Source organism: Hemitrygon akajei, unplaced genomic scaffold, assembly GCF_048418815.1.
Source record: "Hemitrygon akajei unplaced genomic scaffold, sHemAka1.3 Scf000124, whole genome shotgun sequence".
Classification (NCBI taxonomy): Eukaryota; Metazoa; Chordata; class Chondrichthyes; order Myliobatiformes; family Dasyatidae; genus Hemitrygon; species Hemitrygon akajei.
The window spans coordinates 79,578-101,141 of record NW_027332010.1 but is presented as its reverse complement, the minus strand read 5'-3'; the positions used below and the strand labels follow the sequence as shown (position 1 = coordinate 101,141).

Here is a 21,564-nt window from a genome sequence, read left to right as displayed (position 1 = left end):
CATGGTTTTAGGGTGAAAGGGGAAAGGTTTAGGGGGAACATTAGGAGGATCTTCACTCAGAGAGTGGTGGGAGTGTGGAACGAGCTGCCATCTGACATGGTAAATGCAGGCTCACTCTTAAGTTTTAAGAATAAATTGGATAGATACCTGGATGGGAGAGGTCTGGAGGGTTACGGACTGGGTGCAGGTCAATGGGACGAGCGGAATAAAGTTTCCGCACAGACTAGAAGCATCAAATGGCCTGTTTTCTGTGCTGTAGTGTTCTATGGTTCTATGGAGTGAAATAAACACGAAATAAGAATTGTCGATTGATTAATTTTAACTCGTTCACCGCATCCGTCAACCGAACAGAAACACCGGGGATTCAGCAGCAGTTGCGGGCGGCGGGTCCTGAGCTCCCCCGGGTCCTAAAGTCCACCCGTAATGAGAAAGGTTAAATGGGACAAGTGGGGGCGGTGCTGACTGGAAAAGACAGTGAAGATTGTTCATTAAGTTCATCTGCCATTTCTTTGTCCCCCATTACTACTTCACCAGCATCATTTTCCAGTGGTCCAGTATCAACTCTCATCTCCCTTTCACTCTTCATGTAACTGAAAACTAAACTTTTAGTATCCTGATTTATATTACTGGCCAGTTTGCCCTCATATTTCGTCTTGACCATTCTTATGGCTTTTTTCATTGCCTTTTGTTGGATTTTAAGAGCATCCCAATAATCCATCATCCCACTCACCTTTGCTACCCTGTATGTCATTTCCTTAGGTTTAACACAATTATTACATGCCTTTTCCAGCTCAAACTATGAATTGATTTAAAGTCAGTCCCATAATTTAATAGTTTTTATTTGAAAACTATCTACCCTCGCAAACATTGTACTGAAGACTGCATTTGATTTTTCTTCAGCCTTATACGCTTCACATTGAAATAGTTTCTGTTTCGACAGTTTCATAATGACAAACTGTACACGACACAGAATGAAGTTTTCCAATTAGTTACAAGGCATAATTAAGCATAGTGTGGACATTTCTATGTCATGTCAATATCATTCCTTCCCTTGTTTTTAGCCCTTCTTCTATAAACCCAACAGGTTTATGTATTCTGTAAAGGTGTCTGTCCTTATGTCCATTATCCTACGTCTTGTCATAAGCCCCCAATTCTTAACACTACCAGCCCTTTAGCTTCTAATTTGCTAAGTGGAAGGTCTATATCCACAGCTTAACATTTAACAGCTTTTGGTGCTAAACAGTCAATATCATCATTTCCCTCAACACTGTGATGTTCAGGGCCCATAATGTGCAGACATATAAATCAAACTTTATATATGAAATCCCGATTGACAAGTTTCCAACAGTCAATCTGACCTACTGCCAGAATGACCTGTTTAAGACTTATCAAAACTGAAATGTATTCTGAGCAAATTATAAGGGCCAATTTCCACCACCCACTGTAAGCCTAAACTGTTGGCAAATAATTCTGCTTCCTATGCTGATAAATGGCTATAAGTCATTTCTTTATCATTACCTGCAATTCAGGCACACAAAAATAGCCACACCAACATCCCCAGTTAACTTATCTTTGGATTCATCTGTAAAAATGGTTACTGTATGATAATAACTTTCATTAATATACTAACGAACCAACAGACTCTCAGGCAGAACCGAATCCGATCGTGTAACATAAAATCAACTGAAGTCATTGGAAAAAACAAGGTGGGGTTACAGAGAAAGCTACAGTGGGACATATTGTATCATCAAGTACACCTGTATTCCCAGCGTGATAAGAACCCAGCCACTCAGAACAAAAAACACTCTTCTTGTGATGTCCCCAACCGTCCTCCAGCACACCTTTAACAGGATGATCATTTCCTTGCCCCGCAAATTAATCCAGTATGTTGAGATCAACTTGAACCTCTGTTACTTTGAGGGCAATTGTCCCATTGCAATCAGTAAAGCCAAAACAGGAGACAACATTACTGCACCAGAACACAATCTTAAAGTCTGTAATTGTATCACATACAAACATTTTTAATTTGAAGATGAAGGTGATCCATAAGCCACACAGACATAATCAAGAACAGATCAAATTAAACAAATATAATTGGTCAACAAAGATTTTCATGTTGCACCCAGGAATACCCACATAGATGTCTGAGGAGATTTAAAGCTCCTTTACATACATCAATTATTTTACTGATAGGTGCTTCCACGTCAGCTTATTATCCATCCACATACTGAGAAATCTTACCACTGACACTTCCACAAGATATTAATGACATAATTTAAAATCAAATGCAAGTCTATTAATGCTGTTTGTAAACCACATAATGCGTTTTAACGACTAAAAGCTTAAAATCCTCATCAATCTGCCCACTGTTTGACCTATTAATTGTAAATTGCAATTAATACCTCTAATCCATAAAGCGACGTCATCTGTATATTGTGATTTACCCAGGGTATCCCATTTTCCCATCTCAGAGAAAATATCATTAATCATAATATTAAATAATGAACGGCTACAAATACTGCCTTATGGGATCCCATTCTCTATCTCATAGAAACACCAACATAACATGCAGACCGGTACATGCACAGTCTGTCCAAATAAAAAACTCAGAAAAATTATACAATGTCCCCCTCACTCCTAATTTAATCAAATGTCCTTTCTTCCATATCATTTCCCTTTTCAGTATCAAGAAATACTGATATTACAACATCTTTATTTAATTGTGTTTTCCGAATATCGTCTTCCAAATCTAAAACTGAATCTAATGTCATTTCACCCTTCCAAAATCCACTCTAATAAAACACTTTATCATCACTCTTTCCAAAATATAACTCAAGCGCTTGATTACCATACATTCCATAAGTTTACATACATGAGACATTCACAATATAGGCCCTTAACTAGAAGCATCAGATGGGGATCTGCCAGGTTTTAGAATTGGCACTACTATTTCCATTTTCCATGAGGAAAGTAGATGCACAATTCAAACATTTAATATTTTCACAAAAGCGAATTATATACAATTACCATTTCAAATATCACTCTTTCCTGGGGACACCTGACCTGCATTATTAATAGATTTCTTAAATTCATACAAAGAAATCTCTCCATCAGTGATACTATCATTGCTACAGCTGACTTCCAGCACATCAGGGTATTCACTGAAAAACATATCCCTATATTGTTTAACTTCTTCACTTAAATTATCCTGATTATGAAGCTCAGCAAATGACCCAGCCAGTAACACAACCTTCCGTGCTTCAGTAACAATCATTTTGCCCTCATTAATCAACACTGGAATATTATGATCCCCACAAATCCCCCCATTTTCTAAATCATATCCCAAGCAATTCCAAGTTTGATATCCCTTCCAATATTATCTCCATATAACCTCCAGTAAATCACCTACATCCTCACCACGGCCTTTGCCCTTATATTGTTAATAATGTAACTCGAAGACTGATGCACCATCACATAAAAACTCACTTTTCTCCCAATTTGCTTCCTGTCCCGTTATAAATCCAAATCCAAACTCTTAAAGACAGAAAACTGACTGACGTTCACATAAACTAATCACCCTCTGAGTTCCCATTTGAGCGACAGGCACTATAACCAATGACAGCAGGGGTCAGTGTTACGTCTGAGCTACGATAGGCTGGAGGAAATCTGCCCATGATCAGCCCCTCCTCTTCCGCTCCATCGCCATGGCGGAGTTCAGCGATTCGCTTCTGTCGGTGTCGCCGGCCTCGGCGCCCACAAGGACGGGTGTGATTCCCCTTCGCGCCTCGGTGGGTCTGTTTCGGTGACGTCTGTGGTGGCTGACGAAACATGCTTTCACAGGGAGCGAGCGAGGACAATGACTACAACTCCCAGAAGGCCCCACTGATGACGTTGTGGTGGTGTTGACGGGTAAGGTATAAAAGCAAAATGGAGGAAAATGTAATGCATTACGTTTTCTGTACTGTGTCGTGCCTTCAATAAAAAATTAAATTATAAGAGAGATTCCAGCGAGAAATAGATAGAACATAGAACAATACAGCACAGTACAGGCCCTTCGGCCCACAATGTTGTGCCGACCCTTAAACTCTGCCTCCCTAAGGTTAAATTCCATCATATACCTGTCTAACAGTCTCTTAAACTTCACTAGTGTATCTGCCTCCACCACTGACTCGGGCAGTGCATTCCACGCACCAACCACTCTCTTGAGTATAAAATCTTCCTCTAATATCCCCCTTGAACTTCCCTCCCCTTACCTTAAAACCATGTCCTCTTGTTTTGAGCAGTGGTGCCCTGGGGAAGAGGCGCTGGCTGTCCACTCTATCTATTCCCCTTAATATCAACTATACCGCTATAATTTCTCCTCTCATCCTCCTTCTCTCCAGAGAGTAAAGCCCCAGCTCCCTTAATCTCTGATCATAATCCATACTCTCTAAATAAGGCAGCATTCTGGTAAATCTCCTCTGTACCCTTTCCAATGCTTCCACATCCTTCCTATAGTGAGGTGACCAGAACTGGACAGAGTACTCCTTGTGTGGCCCAACCAGAGTTTTATAGAGCTGCATCATTACATCGCGACTCTTAAACTCTATCCCTCGACTTATGAAAGCTAACACCCCATAAGCTTTCTTAACTACTCTGCCTACCTGTGAGGTAACTTTCAGGTATCTGTGGACATGTAGCTCCAGATCCCTCTGCTCCTCCACGCTTCTAAGTATCCTGCCATTTACTTTGTACTCTGCCTTGGAGTTTGTCCTTCCAAAGTATACCACCTCACACTTCTCCAGGTTGAACTCTATCTGCCACTTCTCAGCCCACTCCTGCATCCTTTCAATGTCTCTCTGTAATCTTTGACAATCCTCTACACTATCCACCAACCTTTGTGTCTTCTGCAAACTTGCCAACCCATCCTTATAACCCCACATCCAGGTCGTTAATAAAAATCATGAAAAGTAGGTGTCCCAGAATTAATCCTTGTGGGACACCACTAGTCACAACCCTCCAATCCTAATGTACTCCCTCCACCACACTCTGCTTTCAGCTGCAAGCCAATTCTGAATCTACCTGGTCAAACATCCCTGGATCCCATGCCTTCTGACTTTCTGAATAAGCCTACCGTGTGGAACCTTATCAAATGCATTACTAAAGTACATGTAGATCACATCCACTGCACTACCCTCATCTATATGCCTGGTCACCTCCTAAAAGAACTCCATCAGGCTTGTTAGACACGATCTGTCCTTCAGAAAGCCATGCTGACTATCACTGATCAGACCATGATTCTCTAAATGCCAATAAATCCTATCTTTGTGAATCTTTTCCAACAGCTTTTCCACCACAGATGTTAGGCTCAATGGTCTATAATTATCCGGACTATCCCTACTACCCTTTTTGAACAAGGGGACAACATTCGCCTCCCTTCAATCCTCCGGGACCATTCCCGTGGACAATGACGACATAATGATCCTAGCCAGAGGCTCAGCAATCTATTTCCTCGCCTCGGATGCAGAACTGGGAAGTGACAGATGGAGTTCAACACAGATGAAGAGATTCATTTCTGCAGGTCAAATTTGAACACAGAATAAAATATTAATGGTAAGACTCTTGGCAGTGTGGAGGGTCAGAGAGATCTTGGGGTCCATGTCCATACGACACTCAAAGCTGCTGTGGAGGTTGACAGTGTTGTTAGGAAGACGTCTGGTGTGATGGCCTTCATCAACCGTGGGATTGAGTTCAAGAGCTGTGAGGTGATGTTGAAGCTATAATTCTCCTAATCTGTACATAAGTAGTTGTAATAGGATGATGAGAGGCTTTGACCATGTGGATAGCCAGAGGCATTTTCCCAGGCTTGAAGTGACTAACACGAGGGGACGTAGTTTTAAGCTGCTTGGAAGTCGGTACTGAGGGAATGTCAGGGGTTAGTTTCTTACACAGAGAGTGGTGGGGGCATGGAATGCACTGCCAGCAGCGATGGTGGAGGTGGAAAGAATAGGATATTTTAAGAGACTCTTAGATAGGTTCATGGAGCTTAGAAACATAGAGGGATATACGATCAGGAAATCCTAGGCAGTCTCTAGAGTAGGTTACATGGTCAGTACAACATTGTGGGCTGAAGAGCCTGTAATGTGCTGTAGATTTCTGTGTTCTGTGTCAAAGACAGGCAGAGGGATTAGTTTAAATGGACAGGAGGACAGCATGGAAAGGTTGGGCCGAAGGGCCTGTGTTAGTGCCGTAAGGGAGGGGTTCTGTCCCAAACATCGACTCTATTCCCCTCAACAGATGCTGCCTGACTTGACAACGTGCTTGAAAAGTTGCATTCAGTTCCACTTAGCATTCTGTACAAAGGATGTTTTGTGCTGGAAGAGTGCAGAGGAGATTCATCATGATTGAACGGGCTTGTGTTCATAAGTCCATAAGGCATAGGAACAGAATTAGGCCATTCAGCCCATTGAGTCAGCCACCTTTCCATCATGGCTGATCCCAGATCGCACTCAATTCCAGATATCTGACCTCCCGCCATATCCTTTGATGCCCTGACCGATCAGGAAACGGTCAACTGCCGCCTTGAATAGACCCAGACACTCGGCCTCCACCGCAGTCTGTGGCAGAGCATTCCACAGATCCAAATACACCTTGGCTAATAAAACTAATAAAAAAAATAAGCTGCTTACCTCTGTTTGAAGAGGTGGCTCCTCAACTTTGTGGCTGTGCCCCACCACAGGAAATACCTTCTCCACCTCCACCTTATCCAGTCCTTTCAACATTCGGTAGGTTTCAATGAGATGCCCCCGCATTTTTCTGAGTTCCAGTGAGCACAGGGTCAAAGCTGCCAAGTGCTCCTCATATTTTAACCCCTTCATTCCTGAAATAATCTTTCTGTACCTCCTCTGGATTCTCTCCAATGACAACACATCCTGTCTGAGATCTGGGCCCCAACACTGTTGACAATACTCCAAGTGTGGCCTGACTCGTGTCTTATAAAGCCTTAGCATTATCTCTTTGCTGTTATGTTCATGGGGCGAGATTGGACTGTGTTGATCTACAGGGGGATCTTGGAATCCGAGTTCATAACTCCCAGATAGTGGTTCCATTGTGAGGCAGTTATGTTGCAGATGTATAAATCTCTAGTTTAACCACATTTGGAGAATTGCATTCGAATACAGGAATAATACGGAGATTTTGGATGGTGAGTGGAAGAGACTTAACAGGATGCTGCCTGGATAAAGTGAGACCGGACAATCTCGGGGAATTTTCTCCTGAGTGGCAGAGGCTGAGGGAGGTCTGACAGACGTTTACAGGAATGTGAGAGGCACAGACAGAGTGGACAGCCGGGATTTTTTCTCTAAGGAGGAAATGTCCAATGCCAGTGAGCATGCACTTCAGTAGAAAGGGGGAACACATCCTCATTGGTCCTTTTTGCACTATTGAAGTATTTTGTAATTTAGTGCATTTTGTATCTTTTCTCTGCATAGCTGCTGTTAAAAAAAAACAATTAGAAAAACAATGATGTTAAAAACCTGACTCAGAATGTTTAAAGGAGATTTGCGTTTCAAGTTTTGTTTTTCATTCCCATAGTGGTGGGTGTCTGGTGTGTATATCGGGTGGTGGTGGAGGCAGATGTGATAGAGGCTATTAGATAGCATGTGAATGTGATCCCACTCAGAGAACAGACTGTGACGACAGTGGATAAATGCCGGCATCACAGTTCTCTCACCAAAGATACTTCACTGCTGGATAAAATGAAGTTTGTGATGTTTATATCCGATGTGGTGAATTGTACTGCTCAGACATCTCATCCTACTGAGGAAATTGAAATTATTGTGAAAGCTGCAGAAAGGTATCTTGGTGTAACTGGTGTTTTCTGGGAAGCTGTAAATGAAGCTCTGATTTGTGGGGGTTTCTGCATCCCAGTCTACTTGTGAAGATATGTAATGGGATTGAAATATTGAAGTGAAATGCAAGAAGCCTGATTTTACATGGGCAACATTTTTAGCAGTTTATTTCTGATTTGTCAGATTCTTCCGATGTTATATCTGTTCAGGAAACCTGCACATTTTAAGTTTTATTCCTGTGCAGGATTATATTGTTATTTGGGTTGACAGGTTAGTTGGTAGAGGGGTGGTGTTGTCAGTTTTATAAGGAAAGGAGCAGAGTATAGTGTTGTGAATGGGAATAAAATGTATCATGAACTTGGAGAAAATCTTGATTCAACAGGTATGTGTGTAATTTTCTTTTGTGAAAATATTAACTTTCTGAATTGTATTTGGTTTAGCCATCTACTTTTCTCATGGAAAATGGTTGTAGTAGTTCCCATTCTAAAACCTGGATCTCCCCGTCTGATCCTCCTTCTTGTAGGCCAATATCATTAAAGTCTCATTTATGTAAACTTGTGGAATGTATGGTAATCGAGTGTTTGAATTATATTTTCGATAAAAGAGGTAATGTCACGTTTTATCAGAGGGGAATTTGGAACGGTAGAATAAGACCATAAGACAAAGGAGCAGAAGTCGGTCATACGGCCCATCGAGTCTGCTCTGCCATTTTATCATGAGCTGATCCATTCTCACATTTAGTCCCACTTCCCCGCCTTCTCACCATAACCTTTGATACCCGGGCTACTCAGATACCTAGCAATCTCTGCCTTAAATAACATTGGAATCAGTTTGGGTTTGGAAGATCATATTAGGACAGTACAGTTAAATAAAGATGTTGTAATAGCAATATTTTTGATATTGAAAAGGCAAATAATATTTACTGAAGGATGGACTTTTGATTAATTTTTGGAAATGCAATTGAGAGGGCTATTGTACAATTTTTTCTGATTGTTTCTATTTGTACATCTTGTAAAGGTATGGATGGGCAAGTATGACATTGAATTCATTTTTATATTTGGAAGATGGTATTAGTAAAGCCAGTTAAATATAGATGTTGTAACAGCAGTACTTTTACTATTCAAAAGGCAGATGGTATTTATGAAGGAAAGAATTTTTATGAAATTGTGGAAATGAGGATGGAGGGGCTATTATCTATTTTAATTGAAGGTTTTGTGTCAGGTATGGGTGTGAAAGTTATATTCAGGTTGTTATGAGATAGAGACTGGGATCCCACAGACGGTATGTATTATTTTATATTATAATTAATAATATTTCTCTCTGAGACAGGTTTTGGAGTGTGTAAATCACTGTATGCAGATGATGGAGGTTTATGGATTAGAGGTAGACATTTCAATTTTACTGTATATAGGATGCATTCGCAATTAATAAGGTCGAAAAGTCGGCAAATAGATGGGACAAGTTATGTGTTTTACAGACAGGATTAATGAACCTGCACTTGATTGGAAATGATAGGAACTGATATTGTCAAACTCCTTAAAGGGTGTCAGTCGTAAGATTTCCAGGCATGTGGACGGATAATAAGCTGACATGGAAGCACCGGATAAGAAAATAATTGATAAATATAAAGAAACATTAAATATTCTCAGTTATCCCTGTGGGTATTCTAGGGTGTTACATGAAAGTATTTGTTGACCAATCTCGTTTGTTTAATTGGATCTGTTCTTGATTATAGTTGTGGTTTATAGATCAGCTTCAGCTTCAACTTTATTATGTTTGGGTTGGATACAAGCACAGGCTTTGAGATTGTGTTGTGGTGCAGTAAAGTTCTCCACTGTTTCGGCTTTACTGCATTGGTCAGGCCTAATCTGGAGTATTGTGTGTAGTTTTTGTTACTGGCCTGAAGGAAAGTTATCAACAACATTGAAAGAGTGCAGAGAAAATTTACAATATGTTTGCTGGGACTTGAGGACTCGAGCTTTAGGAAAAGCTGAGGACTTTATTCCCTTTAGTGTTGGAAAATGAAGGGGGATTTTGCAGATTTATACAAAATTATGAGTGTTGTTGACGGTAAATGCAGGCAGGATTTTTCCTCTGAGTTTGGAGGTCGCAGTTTAAGGGTGAAAGGTGAAATATTTAAGAGGCACCTGAGTGGGAATTCCTTCACTCAGAGGGTGGTGAGGGTGTGGGAAGAGCTGTCAGTGGAAGTTATGGATTTCACTGCAGAGAAGTTTGGATCGGTACATGGACGGGAGGGGTATTGAGGGCCATGCTCCAGCTGCGGTTATGGGACTCGGCAGAATAACAATTCGGTGCGGACTAAATGGGAAAAATGGTTTGTTTGTTTGCTAGTGCTCTCTGACTCCAAATAAAGTGCCGATGAAGGGGAATTGTTTGGGGCTGTTGTCGGGAAGCAAATGATGTGCTTTCATGATTTCCTGCTGGCGATAGAAGTGAATTGATACTGGATATCCATGGTCAAAGTGTGGCGATCAGAGCCAGGGATTGTAAAGTTGTTGAAAACAAACAGACACACACACACACACACACACACACACACACACACACACACACACACACACACACACACACACACACACACTCACTCCACATTGGCGTTCACCCCACTTCCCAAAAATATCTCTTTCCTCCTCTTTGGCTCAAACTCTCCCCACTCTCCTGCCCCCATCTTCACCCCTTCCCACATTTGCCATCTCTGCTTCCCCGTTCCCTCACTGTCTCTTTCTCTCCATCTCTTGTCTCCCACTCCCTCATTCTTTCTCTTCCTCCTCTCACCTCACCTATTTCCCTCTCTTCCACACACACTCTCTCTCTCCTCTCTTCATCCGTTCCCTTCCCCACTGACACACCCTTGTCCTCAGCAGATTCCTCCCTACCCTACCCACTCAGTCCCTCCTCCTTTACCTTGTTGTCTCTTTCTCCCTTTCTACCCAGCGCTTCCCCTGCCTCTCACACTCTCCCCAATTCCTCCTTTACTGCAGCTCGTTTTCCCGGCCACCCTCCCCCCCCCCCCCCCCGTCCCCACATCCCCCACCCCGCACTGTGATGACGGTTGACTCGCACAGTGAATTATAGATGTTGTGTAATTCTAAGTTGTTTGGAAAGCAGCAATGTTCTCGCAGAGATGAAGGCTTGTGGTTTCCGGGAGAGGCCAGTTTGTTCCCTTTCTGTGCGCTACAGAATAGTCGGGGGAGGGGATGTGGAGTAGACGGGATAGCCGTGTGTTCTCAGTAGCTTCGCCGTCACGACAAAGACCCAGCGCCGTCTGCGAGCTGGTCTCTGACACAAACACACACAGACACATGAAAAGACGGAAAGACACATACAGGGACACATATGAACACACAGACATGCAGACAGACAGAAATACTTTAAAAATAACTGCAGTTTGCATTTTCAACGTTTTAAGATGGAGGCAGCTATTTTGTGAACTGTTGGAAATGATTCTTTCTCTGGAATAATCTAGTGTGCTTGTGGGGATGTCAGCGGGTTTGGGGGTTCACATGGAAATGTGTCTACACATTGATTTGCGGATGTGCGAAGGTTTCAGGGTATGTTGGTGAATATGGATTTTGGAGTGTCGGTGAATTTGGGGGTCACACTGCTTTGGGCATTTGAGGGTGCACGGGGATTTGGGAGTATTTAGGGCTGCGCACAGATTTGGGTGTCTCAGCGGATTTGGGGTGACACACGGATTTGGGGAATCCGATTTCGGGGTGTAATGAATCGTAAGGCTGTTTCATTTATAGATGCTTCAAGAACAAATGCACTTTGAAATTTGAACTTTGTTCTTGCCATTAGGTTTGAGGTGGAGACAGCTGTTTTGTGAAGTGTTTGAAATAATTCTTGCTCCGTGATAATCTAATGTGCATGTGGGATGTCAGCGGGTTTGGGGTGCGCACAGATCTGGGTATGAGGGTGGATTTGGGAATGTCGGTAGGTTTGGGGTGCGCACAGATCTGGGTATGAGGGTGGATTTGGGAATGTCGGTAGGTTTGGGGTGCGCACAGATCTGGGTATGAGGGTGGATTTGGGAATGTCGGCAGGTTTGGGGTGCGCACAGATCTGGGTATGAGGGTGGATTTGGGAATGTCGGCAGGTTTGGGGTGCGCACGGATCTGGGTATGTAGGTGGATTTGGGAGTGTCGGCAGGTTTGGGGTGCGCACAGATCTGGGTATGTCGGTGGATTTGGGAATGTCGGTAGGTTTGGGGTGCGCACAGATATGGGTATGTGGGTGGATTTGGGAATGTCGGTAGGTTTGGGGTGCGCACAGATCTCGGTATGTGGGTGGATTTTGGGGTGTCGGTAGGATTGGGGTGAGCATGGATTTGTCGATGCACACTAATTTGGGGGTGAACACTGAGTTGGGGTTTGCGGACGTGCACAGATTTGGGAGTGCATAATAAATTCAACCTCTTCGACCTCTGTTCTTGCTTTTTTTTAAGTTGTAGGCAGATATTTTGAGAACCGGTTGAAATGAATGATTCTTGCTCTGGGATCATCTAATGTGCATGTGGGAAAGTCTGTTGATTTGGAGCTGTGACGAGTCTCAAGGCAGATTTACAGTGGCAGCATATTCAATTGATCAGTCACCTTTGTTGGGACAGACTAACTCCCACATATGGTCTAAATATTAACTCATTAATGTAATCACAATCTGTCTCCGTGGGGATTGCACCGGTCAGACGTTATCAGGTGATGAGCCGGTGAAATATCCGGTCACCTCGGGGCTTCAGTTCATTAATAAAGCCGCGTCCTGATCACACGGCAGAGGCGGCCGCAGTGTCTCCGGCCCGGGCTCCAGCTCCTCACATTCACCGCCTCATCTCCCAGGTGTTTCTAAGGTGAGGACATGTTCGGCACAGCAACCTCCTGTTTTGTGCCAGAGGTTTCTATGTTTATTCCCGGGCGGATTGTCCCATCGACCGGCAGCTCCGGTTACCAGAGTGTGTGTGTGGGACGGGGCAAAGCACCGGCCTGGAAATTCGGTTTCTCTTTGGATCGGTCAGATGGCAGTCAAAGAATTACTCCTGAATGCCGCTCGCACATTGGTCTGCAAATATGCCCATCAGTTTCAATTCCCGCCCACCGAACTCGTAGCCCGACGTTGCCAGAAAGTGGCGGAGATCTAGTCGACACGTACAAACAAGCTGGAGGAACTCAGCAAGTCGGGAAGCAACATTTCAGTCCGAGACCCTTGGTCAGGACCACTTTGATGGCGACGGTCTAGCCGGATGCTGGTTGGCTAATCCATTGTCAATCACCAGTCTCCGACTTCTCTTTGAATAATTGGCTGACGTGAGAACGAGGGCGGGGTTTGTATAAACAGCGGCGGGCACTCCAATTTAAAGCCGCATTCCGGACTCGAACTGGACTGGAGTGTGGTGTAGAGAATTGGGACATAAAACCCTCACTGCTTCCTTTTTCAAATGAAACCTAAATTACTCCCCAAAAGTCCTATAGTTTGTACGTAACAAAACACAACAGCGTGAGTTAAATTAAAATTATTGTCATTTTTTAAATGAAAACTACATACCCAGAATGATGCTTCCCAACACGAACAAAGGAATACAGTAATTAGGCATAGTGTGTCAAATTCCAAGTCGTGTCAATGTAATTCCTTACCTTCTTTTGTCATCCACAATCTTCCATAAACCCAACAAGTATGTATTCTGTACAGGTGTCTCCTTTGAAGCCCTTTATCCCACCAGTCTGGATATAATTATTAACCCACCAACCCCTTAGCTTCTGATGTGCTAGTTGAAATTTTAACAGCTTTTGTAACTGAACCGCTGTGTGCAGGGACCCAAAAGAAGTGGAAATATAACCCAATACACTGCGTATGAAATAATGTTTGATGAGTTTCCAACAGTAAATCTGTCCTACTGCGAGAATTACCTGTTTTAAGACTCATCAAAACCGAACAGGCATCTGAACAAATGACAACTTTACATGAACAAATTTCCACCACCCACTGTAAGCCTCAAATGATGGAAACAAATTCTACTATATATACTGATAAATTGTTTCTTTATCGTTACTTGTAATTCATGAACAAAAAACAGCCACACCCTCATCCCGGTTAAGTTATCTTTTGATTCTTCTGCAGCAATGTTTAACATATCATAATAATTTTCCACAATATACCACAAATCAAGATTGTCCAGCAGAACAGAATCCTGAGACCTCATTAAATCGTGTATCCTAAAATAAACTAAAGGCATTGAGAAAAACAATGTGGGGTTTCCAAGAACGCGACAGTGGGACATATTGCAGAATCCAACAAACCCATATTCCCAGCGTGATTAGAACCCAGTCTCTGGACAACAAGCTGTGTGAACTGACAGCCAGAATCTCTCACCAGCGGGAAACAAAAGAATATAACGTTTTGTGCTTTGTGGAGACCTGGTTGACGGAGGAGACACCGGACCACGCCATCGAACCCTCTGGGTTCTCCCTGTTCCCTGTAGACAGGTGGAAACCCCTAACTGGGACGAGTAAAGGAGGTGGGGTATGCTTCATTGTCAACAATGCTTGGTGCAACCCCCAGAATATACATGTGCTCCAATCCTTTGTTGCCCAGATCTGGAGCAGCTGTTTAGACCCTACTGGCTGCCCAGGGAGTTCACGGTGTTATCAGCACAGCGGTGTACATTCCGCCCCAGACTGATACTGACCTGGCTCTCAAGGAACTGTACGAAACCCTCAACACGCTGAAGACAGCCCACGGCTGCCTTCATTGTCGCCGTGACTTTAATCCAGCATCGCTGACTGAAGTCCCTCCGAAGTGTTGTCAGCACATCCAGGTGAGCGCTCAGGGAACTGGCACACTCGACCTTTCCATAACGCTTACAAAGTGCTCCTCCGACCACACTTCAACAATCAGATCACTCTCTGATCTGGCTTCTGCCGATGTACAGGCAAAGCTGAAACAAGAGGCGGCCATAGGTGATCCGTCCACTGTTGGTCCGACCAATCGGTCTTCATGCTACAGGACCGCTTGGATGACATCAATTGGATTGTCTTCCATGATGAGGATGTGACCAAGTTCACGATGGGGGTCACATGCTTCATCTGAAAGTGCATCGAGAATGTTGTTCTCTAGAAATCGGTCAATGACGTTTCTTTATCGTTACCTATAATCTGGGCACAGAAACAGCCACACCAACAATGCCAGTTAAATTATATTTTCATCCTTCTGTACAATGGTTAATATTTCACAATAAATTTCCTTAATATACCAATGAACTAACAGATTCTCAGGCATAACAAAATCCTGAGACTTTATTAAATCGTGTACCCCAAAATCAATAAAGGCATTTACAAAAACAAGTTGGGGTTACCGAGAATGCCACAGTGGAACATATTGCATAATTCAACGAATCCACATTCCCAGCGTTATAAGAACCCAAGCCCCCAAAACTATAACACTCTTCTTGTGATGTTCCCAACAGTCCTCCGACACACCTCTAACCGGATGATCATTTCTTTGCTCCTTCAAATTAATCCAGTACGTTAACATTAAATTCAATCTCCGCAAAATCAATCAGTAAACCTGAAACAGGAGACGACCTTACTGCACCACAACAGAATCTTAAAGCCTGTGCTTGTATCACAGCCAAACATTTGAAAGTTGGAGATGAAGCTGACCCATGAGCCACAGAATCAAGACAAGATCTAATGAAACAAATGTAAATGGTCAGCAGAGATTTTCATGTCGCTCCCGAAGAATATCCACAGAGACACCGAGAATATTTATTGCTCCTTTATATTTATCAATTATTTTACTGACACGGTGCTTCCATGTCAGCTCATTGTGCATCCACCTGCCTGGGAATCTCTCCACTGACACGTCTTCAAGAGTTTGATCAGAAGATTTCAAATCAAGCGCAGGTCGATTAATCCTGTTTATAAAACACTCGACTTGTGTGTTTTGCCACTGAAAGCTTAAGTCCCATCTATTTGCCAACTGATTAATTGCTAATGGCATCCCATATACAGTTAAATTGACATTTCTACCTCTAATCCATAAACCTCCATCATCTGCAAATAGTGATTTACCCACCCCTGTACCTATCTCAGAGAAAATATTATTAATTATAATAATAAATAATAAATACTGCCTTGTGTGATCCCAATCTCTATCTCAGAAACCTGTGTATAACTTGCCCACCGGCGCCTGCACAAAGCGTCTAAATTTAATAAAAGCCTCATAAAACTTTACAGTCGAACTTCCAAAAATTAATCAAAAGGCCTGTGTAAAAGTGAGGAAATGGCATATAAGTAGCAAAAGTGAGTGGGAATTTGGATCATCGGGATGCTTTTAAAGTTCAACAAAAGGCAACTAAGAAGCCATAAGAATGGTAAAGGTGAAACACGAGAGCAAACTCGCCAATAATATAAAACAGGATACTATTTTTTTCAGCTACATAAGGAGCGAAAGGGAGATGAGAGCTGATATTGGACCACTGGAAAATGATGCTGGTGAGGTAGTAATGGGGGACAAAAAACGTCAGATGAACTTAATGAATACTTTGCATCATTCTTCACTGTGGAAGACACAGAAGGAGTGAGTGCCTTCGCTATTACAAAGGAAAAAGCGTGTGACTAACTTAAAGGTCTGAAGGTGGACAAGTCACCTGGAACAGATGGACGACAACCCAGAGTCCTGAGAAAAGCTGTTGAAGAGATACAGATGCATTGGTCACGGTCTTTCAAGGATCACTTGATTCTAGCATGGTCCCGGAGGATCGGAAAGTAGAAAATTACACTCTTTACGAAGGGAGGAAGGCAAAAGAAAGGAATTTCTAGGCCAGTCAGCCTGAGTTCCGTGGTTGGGGAAGTATTGTAATCATTTAACGAGGATGAGTTTCCGAGGTACTTGGAGACTGATGATAAAACAAGTTAATGTCAGCATGGTTTCTGTAAAAGGAAATCGTGCCTGACAAACCTGTTAGAGGCCAGTGAGGAAGTGAAAAGGAGGATGGACAAATGAGAGGCAGTTGATATCATTTACTTCGATTTTCAGAAGGCCTTTGATAAGGTACCACACATGAGGTTGCTGAAAAAGATAAAATCCTATGTTGTTACAGGAAAGATACTGGCATGGACAGAGGAATGTCTGACAGGCGGGAGGCAGCGGGTGGGAATAAAAGGAGCCTTTTCAGGCTGGCTGCCAGTGACTAAGTGTTCCTCAGGGGTCAGTATTGGGACCGCTACTTTTCACATTGTGTATCAACGATTCAGATAATGGAATTGATGGCTTTGTGGCAAAGGTTGCGGATGATACAAAGATAGGTGCAGGGGAAGGGCGTGCTGAGGAAGCAATGCGATTGGAGCAGGACTTAGACAAATTTGAGGAATGGGCAAAAAAAAGTGGCAGATTGAATACGGTGTTGGGAAATGTATGATAATGCATTTTGGTCAAAGGAATAATAGTGCCGACTATTATTTAAATGGGGAAAAAATTCAAACATCAGAGGTGCGGAGGGTGGGGAGTTCTCGTGCAAGAGTCCGAGAGGGTTATTTAACAGGTTGAGTCTGTGGTAAAGAATCAAAATAAAATGTTGGCTTTTTTTTGAAAGGGAATAAAATATTTTAATTAGGAAAATAATCCTGAGCCTTTATAGGACACAAGTCAGGTTGCATTTGGAGTTTTGTCAACATTTTGGGTCCCATACCTCAGAAAAGAAGGGGCATCTCATTGAAACCTACCGAGGTTTGACGGGACGAGATAGGGTGAATGTGGAGAGGTTGTTTCTTACGGTGGGGCATCCAGACTAGAGGGAACAGCCTCAACATTGAGGGGAGATGTTTTGGAACAGAGGGAAGGAGGAATATTTTTAGCCAGAGAGTAGTGAACCGGTAGAATACCCCGCCACGGGCTGCGGTGGAAGCTGTCTGTGGGTATGTTTATGGCGGAAGCTGATCATTTCCTGATCGATAAGGCCATCAAAGGATATGGCGAGAAGGCAGGTGTATGTGGTTGAGTGGGATCCGGGATATAATAGAATAGCGGAGCAGAATCGATGGGCTGAACGGCCGCATTCTGCTCTTATGTCTTACGGTCTTTCCAAGATTCAACATGACCTCCCTTTTCCAGTCAGTACAGCCCCCATCTGTCCGATTTAAACTGTCACGGTGCGGGTGGACTTTAGGACCCGGGGCATCTCAGGACCGAATTTGCGATGTTTCTGTTCTGTTGAGGGAGTTAAAATTAATGGATCAATAATTCTCATCTCGGGTTTATTTCACTCTCCGCACATTTATATTTACAGGGACATTACTCCTGACACTGGTCCCGGGACCCAGCCTGTTAACAGAACTGGAGTGTAATTGGAGCAGATTCTCAGCCACTTGTTTTCATCTCAAGTCCAGAAGAAAGGATGAAGTTTCCCCGTGAATTTATTCCCAGTGAAGGTGCGGAGATGGGACTTGGTCACCGCGTTGTAAAATGAAACTGTCCCGTACTCATAACTGAGATAAACTCCCACCCTCCCGGGATTGGGACCGGCAGGGAGACGGGGGTCAGGGGAGGTGGCAACACTGAACAAATCATAATTCAAGTCATAACCCTGTCCGATGACCCAGATCAGCCAGATCTTGGCGTCTGTGTCCACAGGACACTCGAAGCTGCTGCGTAGGTTGGCAGTGTTGTTAAGAAGGCGTATGGCGTAATGGGCTTCATCAACTGTGGGATTGATTTCAAGAGCTGTGAGGTGATGTTACAGAGAAACAACGCCTTAGTTAGACCCCACCTGGAGTACTGTGTCCAATTCTGGTTACCTCACTACAGGATGGATGTGGATACTATAGAGTGAGTGCAGAGGAGATTTACAAGGGTGTTGCTTGGATTGGAGAGCATGCCTTATGATAATAGGTTGAGTGAACTTGGCCTTTACTCCCTGGTGCGCCGGAGGGTGAGAGGTGACCTGATACACGTGTATAAAATGATGAGAGGCACTGATAGTGTGGATTTCCAGCGGCTATTTCCCAGGGCTGAAATGGCTAACACGAGGGGGCACAGTTTTAAGGTGCTTGGAAGTAGGTCCAATGGGGGTGTCAGAGGTAAGTGTTTCACACAGAAAGTGGTGGGGCATGGGATGTATTGCGAAGATGGCAGACGTGGATAGAATCGGGTCTTTTAAGAGACTCTTAGTTAGGTACATGGAGCTTAGAAAATAGAGAGCTATACGGTAGGGAAGTTCTTGACAGTTTCTAGAGTATGTGACATAGTCGGCACATCATTGTGGGCCGAAAGGCCTGTAATGTGCTGTAGAAACTTTGTTCACTGCCAACGGCAAGATGCCGAACAGTGTTGCGGAGAGACAGTTCTTGGGATGCAAGTTCACAGCTCGTTGGATGTGGCTAAACGGTTCGATTAGGTGGTGAAGGAGGCTTATAGAATACCGGCTTTTATTCGTGAAGCACTGACTTCAAAAACCAGGAGGTTATGTTGTAATTTATAACACTCTGGTCAGACCATGTCCGGAGTATTTATCTGAGGCTTCTGTGGTGCATATCTGGACAGTTCGGACGCAACATCCATGGTCGACCCTCTCCGATGGAGGCCTCACACACTCACACTGACAAATATACAAATAACCAATGTCCCAGCACCCGACCCTGCGGTACACCACTTGTTCCAAACTTCCCTCAGAACAGAGATGAGGAGGAATTTATTCAGAGTGGGGTGGTGAATGTGAGGCATTAATTGCCCTAATTCCTGTTATCGGTGGTTGCCGGCCTCTGCGTCCATAACGACAGGCGTAGTTCTCCTCCGACGTCACGGTGAATCTGTTCCAACAGATGTTTGTGATGGCTGAGCAATAGTGTTGAAGCAGGGAGCGAGTGAGAAGCTGAGACATTTGGATTACAACTGCCAGATGGCCCCGCAGCCCCGCATATTCGGCAGCTGAAGCTGACTGAGCGCGGTGCCCGATGGGAGCTGTAGTTCAATTGAAAAACGGGTGTTTGTGACTTATTCTATCATTGAACAATTTGTGTCATTTGTCACTCTTTATGTAACCCGACAATTACAGCGTGACAGTGGGGCCTGTGTTGGGGGAAAGGAGAATCGGTGGTGCATCATGCTCAGTTTTGGGGTCAGTGCACAATCACAATCGAGCCTTCTTTTGACTCCCGTTCTCCCCCGCCGGTAACAAAATTCCTGAATCTTTACTGTGAATTCCAGGTTAATCACGTCCTTTCAGAGGTGGCCGGCCAGAGTTGCACAGTTCTCCAGCCGTGGTCTCACCGACATAGAACAATGACAGCAGGGGAACAGGCCCTTCTGCTCACTGTGTTGTTCTGAACCAATTGAACTGGTCACTTTATGTCTCACTAAACCAGTCCCCTCTGCCTACACAAGGTCCACATCCCTCCATTCTCCAACCATTCACGTGGTATCTAATAGCCTCTACCACATCTGCCTCCACCACCTCCCCTGGAATTCCTTCCAGGCACCATCACTATGAGTCCAAAAAAAACAAAAGTTGCAACACACATCTACTTTAAACATTCAGAGTCAAGTTGAACATTACAGTCTAATATAAGGTGTTTGTTTTACAGCAGCAGTGTCATGAAAAGAGAGAAAAAATGCACTAAATTACAAAATAAATAAACATCGCAAAAAGGACCAGTTCCCCGTTTCTGCTGAAGTGCGTGTCGACTGGTAGTAGACATTTCCTACTTAGAGACACAATACCGGCTGTCCACTCTGTCTGTGCTTCTCAGGTACCCATAAACTTCTGTAGGGCTTCCCACAGCCTCTCCCGTACAGAGCAAATTCCCCGAGACTGTCCAGTCTTATTTTATCCAGGCAGCATCTTGTTCAGCGTCTTCTAATTACCATCCAAAGCTTCTGCATTATTCCAACATTAGAATGCAATTCTCCAGATGTGGTTAAAATGGAGATTTATAGAGTTGTAACATAACTGCCTGACACTGGAACCACTATCTGGGAGTTATGAACCCGGATTCCCTCTGTAGATCAGCCCATGAATACAGAAGCAAAGGTATAGCGTTGAGCCTTTATCAGGCTCTAGTCATGCTGTACTTGGAGTGTCGTCAACATTTTTGTGCGCCGTATCTCAAAAAGGAAGTGTTGTCCTCGGAGAGAGTTCAGAGGAATTTCACCAGGATGATTCCAGGAATGAACAGGGTAACATACAAGAAGCATTTGGCAGCATTGCGCCTGTACTTACTGGAATTCAGAAGAATGCGGGGCGATCTCATTGAAACCTACCGACTGTTGAATGGACGAGATAGGGTTGATGTGGAGGGGATGTTTCCACTGGTGAGCGTATTCAGCACTAGAGGGCACAGTCTCAAAATTGAGGCGCAACCTTTCAGTACTTTTCTTGTTTTTACTGTCTCTGTCTCAGGAGACAGCTTATCCACTGATGTCTACTGCAAACCCACAGACTCTCAAAGCTGCCAGGGTTATAACTATTCCCATCCTGTTATCTGTAAAATCGCGATGCATTTCTCTCAGTTCCCCCGTCCCCAGCACATCTGATCTCAGGATGAGGCTTTTCATTCTAGAGCTAAGGAGATGTCCTCCTTTTTCAAGAAAGAGGTTTCCCTTCCTCCACCATCAACGCTGCCCTCAACCGCATCTCTTCCATACCGTGCACGTCTGCTCTGACCCCATCCTCCCGCCACCCTACCCGGGATAGGTTTCACCACCCCAACAGCCTCCCGCCACCCTA

General features: G+C 43.7%; 1 long non-coding RNA gene across 1 annotated transcript; it reads left to right on the top strand.

Annotated features, from left to right (window-relative positions):
* Window positions 1–3,708: 3,708 nt before the first annotated feature.
* Window positions 3,709–18,863, top strand: LOC140723667 (uncharacterized). Its single transcript, XR_012097944.1, has 3 exons — window positions 3,709–3,909; window positions 5,325–5,592; window positions 18,130–18,863. It is a non-coding gene; the product is annotated as an uncharacterized lncRNA (long non-coding RNA).
* Window positions 18,864–21,564: the final 2,701 nt, after the last annotated feature.